Here is a 7666-nt window from a genome sequence, read left to right on the forward strand (position 1 = left end):
AGATGAAACTATTGATCCCCGTGGGGAAATTAGATAGTTGTGCAGCAAAAGTAATATGATTCAGCGGGGAAAAGGACATAGAATATAAGCGCAAAACTATAAAAATAAGTAATAGCCTAAAAATAGGCGAAAATAATAAAATAGGCTAATCAAACAATAAAAGTCATAAACAATAGACCTAATTATAGGATGATATAAGCCCTAATATTTCCTGCTGACATTTTCAACACATGGGTATCGGAAAGAAATGGATAGCTACTAACATTGGGTTCTTCTCTCAAGAAGAACAAATTCTTATAATGAATAACTGTCAGCATTACAAAACATAACCGCGAAAAGTAAAAGTTGTTTCTGCTTCCAAGGCTAGAGAGGATTACTGGAGGAACTGCCCCGTCATTAGGGCACAGTGGGCATATTTCTCATTAATAAAATAGTTTGTGGACACATTGAGGCTGTAAAAAGATTTTCTATTCATAAAGTCGGCCTCATGTTCTTCAGGGCTGCGGTAATGGAATATGAAACAGCCGACATTGAACCAAACACTGTCGGGAATCCAATTAAATAACGTCAGCGCAATTAATATATGCAACAGTAACTTTAATCCATCAGTAATATGGTCAATTAAGTAGCCTACCTGCTATATCTCCGATATAATAAGTTATCATGGAAAACAACGTGATTCTACTGGTCTGTGAACACGTCGCCCTGAACAGCACTTCTTACTGTCTGTTCATTCAAAAATAACAGGTTTCAATTTTTTATTGGGATTTTCATTTGTATATTTGTCCATATCGGGATCCTGTAGGAATGGTGACTCCCTGTTTCCAGAGAGCTGATTGGTCAGGAGGCCTTTCATACGTTTTGATCGGTTACCCTGAACTGAAGCTGCTCCGGAGCAGGTTAGCCGTGCAGCATCAGTTACCATGGTGATCTACCCCGGTTAAAAGTGAACCACCTTCGTGAGACCGAAAAGCCAGGGTTAAACCTGAAGCTAGCTCGCTAACCCCAAATCCTGCTTCGTAGTGCAGGCCCCTGGACAGATGTTTGGATACAGAACTATGTGGTTGACTTTGAAGCAGAAACATGGCCTCTGTGTTAAAAGGGAGACGGTAATGCCAATGCTTCGTGAACTGAACCCACGCGGAACCTTGTCGTGGACACGTCGTACGTTTATTAGACACACGGACTATTCTATGGGTCCAAAGTACTTGTGGCATGTAGACGGGTATGACAAATTAAAGCCGTTTGGCATTGAGATATCCGGCTGTGTAGACGGGTTCTCCCGCAGAATCATGTGGCTCAAGTGTGGACCAACAAACAACCCCGAAGTAATAAAAAACAACTTTATTAACTGTATTAGAAGTGTTGGCGTAATACAGTTAATAAAGTTGTTTTTTATTAACTCCGTTAATGAAATAAAACTAACTTGTAACTAACTTAAAAAAAACTCTGTTCTAGCTCCTGTTCCTGATCCTTAATCATAATCCTTCAGACTGAAACACAGAGAATAGTGATTATTATTATAATGTAGAAGTGGCAGGAATGTGGAGACGGACAACTTCTCTCGTTGACTACACCAACTCGTGTGTTATTTATTAGAAACCAGCAGAGCAAGAGAAGTTACATCGCGCTGCCCAAAAACACAACAACACTACGTCGAGCTGACGTCACTCAGGAAACCAGACTTTCTTAAAGGGACCGTGTCTGCTTAACCCTGAGACGCACACAATATAACTGTTAAACATACCCAAACCACAGATTATGGTGAATAATGTCCATAGAGTCCGCCACAATAAAATGAAATGAGACAAAACTTTATTGATCCTGTGGGAAATCAGTAAAAAGTAATAGGATACAGAAAAGAAAAATATAATATGATATAGTAAGAATCTAGTAAAATGAGGTTATATAAAGAGAACAGGCAGAATAGAAATATATGTATGAAAGTATGAAAAAGTATGTAACTAAAATAACAGCAGTGGAGCTTATTGAGACAAAGACAATCAATTAAAAATATTAACCTACCAGACAGAATAAATATGTGCATTTGAATAATATACCTTTGTGTTTATACAGAAGCTTTTATCTATTCTAAATTATCTCATATTTCTGACCCCCTCTGGAGGGTCAAACTGTGGCCCGGGGGCCAGTTTGGGCCCCACAGTCTTAGAGTCTGTTGTTGATGATTGACAGGTTGAAATATCTTTCTTTAGCAACATTTGGTATTTTATTGTCATCTCATCATTCCAAGCTAAACTTCTATCTAGTTTTCTGTAATTGTTTGTCAGAATTAAAGTTTCTCCTAAATGAACATTGTTTGGTCTTCATCTTTTCCAACAAGCAGTTTCAACTGTGAGAGTGAAAGTCTCCTAACGGCCACTAGGGGGCAGATAGACTCTGACTGAGGGACAGGGAGGGGCCAACACACACACACACACACACACACCTACACACACACACACACACACACACACACACACACACACACACACCTACACACACACACACACACACATTTGGCCTGTTAGCCTCATCAGATAAAACATCGCAGGTCGCTGTGAAATAACTATAATTACAACTAATCTCATATCTGTTTGGAAACATTTCACCCCATTGAAAATCAATGGAGCAGCAAACCAATACACACCACTAGAACTGCAGTGCATGTAATAATTCACATTGTTCAGATGGCAGGTTCAGTTAGACTAGAACAGATTCAGCCTCGTCAGTTTAGACCAAAACATGCTGTGGAAAGAAGCTTTACATTTAATACAGGAACAGAGACATTGATATTTACTGGATCAAACCAGTCCACCTCTCTCTCTCCCTCTCTCTCTCTGTCTCTGTCTCTCTCTCTCTCTCTCTCTCTCTGTCTCTGTCTCTCTCTCTGTCTCTCTCTCTCTCTCTCTGTCTCTGTCTCTCTCTCTCTCTCTGTCTCTCTCTCTGTCTCTCTCTCTCTGTCTCTGTCTCTCTCTCTGTCTCTGTCTCTCTCTCTCTCTCTCTGTCTCTGTCTCTCTCTCTCTCTCTCTCTCTGTCTCTGTCTCTCTCTCTCTCTCTCTCTCTGTCTCTGTCTCTCTCTCTGTCTCTGTCTCTCTCTCTCTGTCTCTGTCTCTGTCTCTCTCTCTCTCTCTGTCTCTCTCTCTCTCTGTCTCTCTCTCTCTCTCTCTCTGTCTCTCTCTCTCTCCCTCCCTCTCTTTCTCTCTCTCTCCCTCAGTATTCGGACCCTGAGCACTCCAAGCCCCGCCATCTTCCTCCCTCCTCTCTCCTCCTCTCTCCCCTTCTTCTCCCCGCTCAATGACTCCTCCTCTTCCTCCTCGGAGGCAGTTGCCATGGTGATCTCTGTTGCCGGGTACCAGGAGTCGCGTCCGGTCCACCGGCTCCACGACCGGCTCTTTCTGCACATCTTCTCCCTGCAGTCGTCCAATCAGCTGTGCCGGTGTGTGTCGCCGTCGGTACCGGCTGGCGTGGGACCCTCGGCTGTGGCGTCGCGTGCGGTTGAGCGGCGGCGTCCTGCAGGTGGACCGGGCGCTGGCGGCTCTGACCCGCCGGCTCTGCCGGGACACGCCCAACATCTGCCTGATGCTGGAGGCGCCGGTCGTCAGCGGCTGCCGCAGGCTGACCGCGGCCTGAACGCCGTGACCCCTGGAGGTCGCCGGCTGCCACAACATCTCCAATGAGGCCGTGCTGGACCCGCTGCCTGAACCTGGAGCACCTGGACATCGCCGGTACGCCGCTGCTTCAGCTTCCGGGCTAAAGCTAAACAACTAACTAGCTAACCAACTAACTAACTAACCAACTAACTAACTAACCAACTAACTAACTAACCAACTTACTACCTGACTACCTGACTAACCGACTAGCCGACTAGCTGACTACTCCTACTGGGTCTAGAAACCAAAGTTGCCCCCCAGTCAAAGTGAAACACTGATTTTCAAATAAAATGCAGGTTTTCTTTGTATTAATGTCGTTGCTCAAAGCCGATCTCACAAAGTAACGTCTGGATCTTGAAGAGATTAATATGCACAGTGTGTATTCATGATATCAGTATTGTGGTACATGAGGTAACATTTCTGATTAACAAACTGCTGGTTTTATTGATAATGCCCGCAGCTTTATCAGTTTTCTCAGTTTTAACAGTTTTATCAGTCACGACTCCCAGGAAGCTTTTCAGTGGAAAGACTGGCTTTTGTTTTTCTTTCAGGAATCATTAGTTTAGTTTGTAGCGTCTGGAAATGTTTTCTAGTCCAGTGTCCATTAAACTGAACATGACAGCATGATGGATCATGTTGTCATGTTGGGCCTGCTGGAGCTCCAAGGCTCGACCCAGAACAGAAGAACAGAGTCCATCGCTGTTCATTTTGGTTTTCACCGGCCAGCCTGAATCTGATCTGAGGTTAACTCCCATCCTCCAGACTGGCTTAGGTTTGGGTCAGAGCAGTTAGTCAATGCAGATCCTAGATCTGATCCTAGGTCAGATCTGATCAGTTCCTGTCTTGTTTCTGTCCTCCAGGTGAGCTGCATCAGTCTGACCTGAGATCTGTCTCCGGTCCACGGCCGCTCACTTCCATCCGCTACCTGGACATGACGGACTGCTTCGCTCTGGAGGATGAAGGTCTTCACACCGTCGCCGCCCACTGCGCCCAGATCAGCCACCTGTACCTGCGGCGCTGCATCCGTCTGACCGATGAAGGTCTGCGCTACCTGGTCACCTACTGCTCCTCCATCCGCGAGCTCAGCGTTAGCGACTGTCGCTACGTCAGCGACTGTCGCTACGTCAGCGACTTCGGTCTGCGGGAGATCGCCAGGCTGGAGGGAAATCTGCAGTACTTGAGCGTAGCGCACTGCGGCCGGATTACCGACGTCGGTGTACGTTACATCGCAAAGTACTGTCCCGAGGCTGTGAGGGGCTAACGGACCACGGGTTGGAGCACCGGGCTAAGAGCTGCGCCAAACTCAAGTCTCTGGACGTCGGGAAATGCCCGCTGGTGTCGGACGCGGGACTGGAGCCGCTGGCGCTGAACTGTTTCAACCTGAAGCGCCTCGGCCTCAAGTCATGTGAGAGCATCAGTGGGCGTGGCCTTCACATGGTGGCGGCAAACTGCTGCGACCTTCTCTGCGCTTCGTAAAACGCTACTGTAAACGCTGCGTCATCGAACACACAAACCCCGCCTTCTTCTGACAACATCAGCCTGTTTTTACAGATAACAGCAGCAGTTCTCCATCTTCATGAAGTCCAACAGTCCAAACAGCCGCTGCAGGTTTCAGTCACAACTGACTTTGTTGATGTGAGATTTCATCTTTAAATGACTGTTTTAAGTTATTTTTATTTTGTTTTCTATCTAAAGGGAGACTTTTTAATGAAGGCATAATAACAGTGTTATTCTTACTTGAACAGTGAAGTATTAACTTCAGAGAGATGAGATCCAGAGTTCTCAGATGCTTTTGGATGCCACTGAAATGTGATGCAACTCTGTTATGAAAAATGACAGTCCTGTTTGTCTCATAGATTCATATTTCTGATGGACAGACAGGGGGTCACCGGGGTCACCGGGGTCACCGGGGTCACGTTGCCATGACACCCACCAGCCCGAGGGCTTTCCTGAACTCGAGTTTCAGGCGTCGCTCTAAAATTAGCTTTAACCAAAAGTTTACATGTCATCCTTCCAGAACGGGGATTCTGGTCATCAGGTTTATTTTTTAGAAGAAAATCTACATTTGAGCTCAGTGTTACTTGTTAATTCTGTCTAGCACCTCAAAAATGTAAGTTTGCTCAGACGATTTGAGAATGAGTATGATCCCAGTTATTTCACTGGTTTTGTGAAATAAACGATTCAGTGTTCATGAAGCTTGGCGGCCTCTGGTTGTTCCTTGTATAAGAACTGACTGGTAAGTAGGTGAGCATCGTCTCCAATTAGGTTTCATTATTGTCAAACCAAAGTCTGTGAAGATTTGACCAAATAAACCTGTTTCCTATAAGATTAGATACTTTAATTTCCTGTGGGGAAATTGAGTCGTTGCAGCAGCAGATAATAATATACAGCAAGAAAAATGGAAAAATAAAAATATGGCAAATGAAATAAAAATTAAAAATTATGAAAGGCTACAGGAGGAGGCAGGAGGCTTCACCACCACTCAAATTAAACAGTATGTTTAATTTGGGCTGCCTGCAGCCTCCTGCCTCCTCCTGCCTCCTCCTGCCTCCTCCTGTCTCCTCCTGTAGCCTCCTGCCTCCTCCTGTAGCGTCCTGCCTCCTCCTGCCTCCTCCTGCAGCCTCCTGTAGCCTCCTGCCTCCTCCTGTAGCCTCCTGCAGCCTCCTGTAGCCTCCTGCCTCCTCCTGTAGCCTCCTGCAGCCTCCTGCCTCCTCCTGTAGCCTCCTGTAGCCTCCTGCAACCTCCTGCCTCCTCCTGTAGCCTCCTGCCTCCTCCTGTAGCCTCCTGCCTCCTCCTGCAGCCTTTTGCCTCCTGCAGCCTCCTGCCTCCTGCCTCCTCCTGTAGCCTCCTGCCTCCTCCTGTAGCCTCCTGCCTCCTGCCTCCTCCTGTAGCCTCCTGCAGCCTCGTGCCTCCTCCTGCAGCCTCCTGCCTCCTCCTGTAGCCTCCTGCCTCCTGCCTCCTCCTGTAGCCTCCTGTAGCCTCCTGCCTCCTCCTGCAGCCTCCTGCCTCCTGCCTCCTCCTGTAGCCTCCTGTAGCCTCCTGCCTCCTCCTGCAGCCTCCTGTAGCCTCCTGCCTCCTCCTGCAGCCTCCTGCCTCCTCCTGTAGCCTCCTGCAGCCTCCTGCCTCCTCCTGCAGCCTCCTGTAGCCTCCTGTAGCCTCCTGCCTCCTCCTGCAGCCTCCTGTAGCCTCCTGCCTCCTCCTGCAGCCTCCTGCCTCCTGCCTCCTCCTGTAGCCTCCTGCAGCCTCCTGCCTCCTGCCTCCTCCTGTAGCCTCCTGCCTCCTGCAGCTTCCTGCAGCCTCCTGCCTCCTCCTGTAGCCTCCTGCAGCCTCCTGCTTCCTGCCTCCTCCTGCAGCCTCCTGTAGCCTCCTGCCTCCTCCTGCAGCCTCCTGTAGCCTCCTGCCTCCTCCTGCAGCCTCCTGTAGCCTCCTGCCTCCTCCTGCAGCCTCCTGCCTCCTGCCTCCTGCAGCCTCCTGCAGCCTCCTGCAGCCTCCTGTAGCCTCCTGCCTCCTCCTGCAGCCTCCTGCAGCCTCCTGCCTCCTCCTGCCTCCTCCTGTAGCCTCCTGCAGCCTCCTGCCTCCTGCCTCCTGCAGCCTCCTGCAGCCTCCTGCAGCCTCCTGCCTCCTCCTGTAGCCTCCTGCCTCCTCCTGTAGCCTCCTGTAGCCTCCTGCCTCCTCCTGTAGCCTCCTGCCTCCTCCTGCAGCCTCCTGCCTCCTCCTGAAGCCTCCTGCCTCCTCCTGCAGCCTCCTGCAGCCTCCTGCCTCCTCCTGTAGCCTCCTGTAGCCTCCTGCAGCCTCCTGTAGCCTCCTGTAGCCTCCTGTAGCCTCCTGCCTCCTCCTGTAGCCTCCTGTAGCTTCCTGCCTCCTCCTGCAGCCTCCTGTAGCTTCCTGCCTCCTCCTGCAGCCTCCTGCAGCCTCCTGTAGCCTCCTGCCTCCTCCTGCCTCCTCCTGCAGCCTCCTGTAGCTTCCTGCCTCCTCCTGCAGCCTCCTGTAGCCTCCTGCAGCCTCCTGCAGCCTCC

General features: G+C 49.1%; 1 pseudogene; it reads left to right on the plus strand.

Moving 5' to 3' along the window:
• The first annotated feature begins 1292 nt into the window (after positions 1-1292).
• Positions 1293-5179, plus strand: LOC139922664 (F-box/LRR-repeat protein 7-like; annotated as a pseudogene).
• The last annotated feature ends 2487 nt before the right edge of the window (positions 5180-7666 follow it).

The sequence above is a fragment of the Centroberyx gerrardi genome, chromosome 13 (assembly GCF_048128805.1).
Source record: "Centroberyx gerrardi isolate f3 chromosome 13, fCenGer3.hap1.cur.20231027, whole genome shotgun sequence".
NCBI lineage: Eukaryota > Metazoa > Chordata > Actinopteri > Beryciformes > Berycidae > Centroberyx > Centroberyx gerrardi.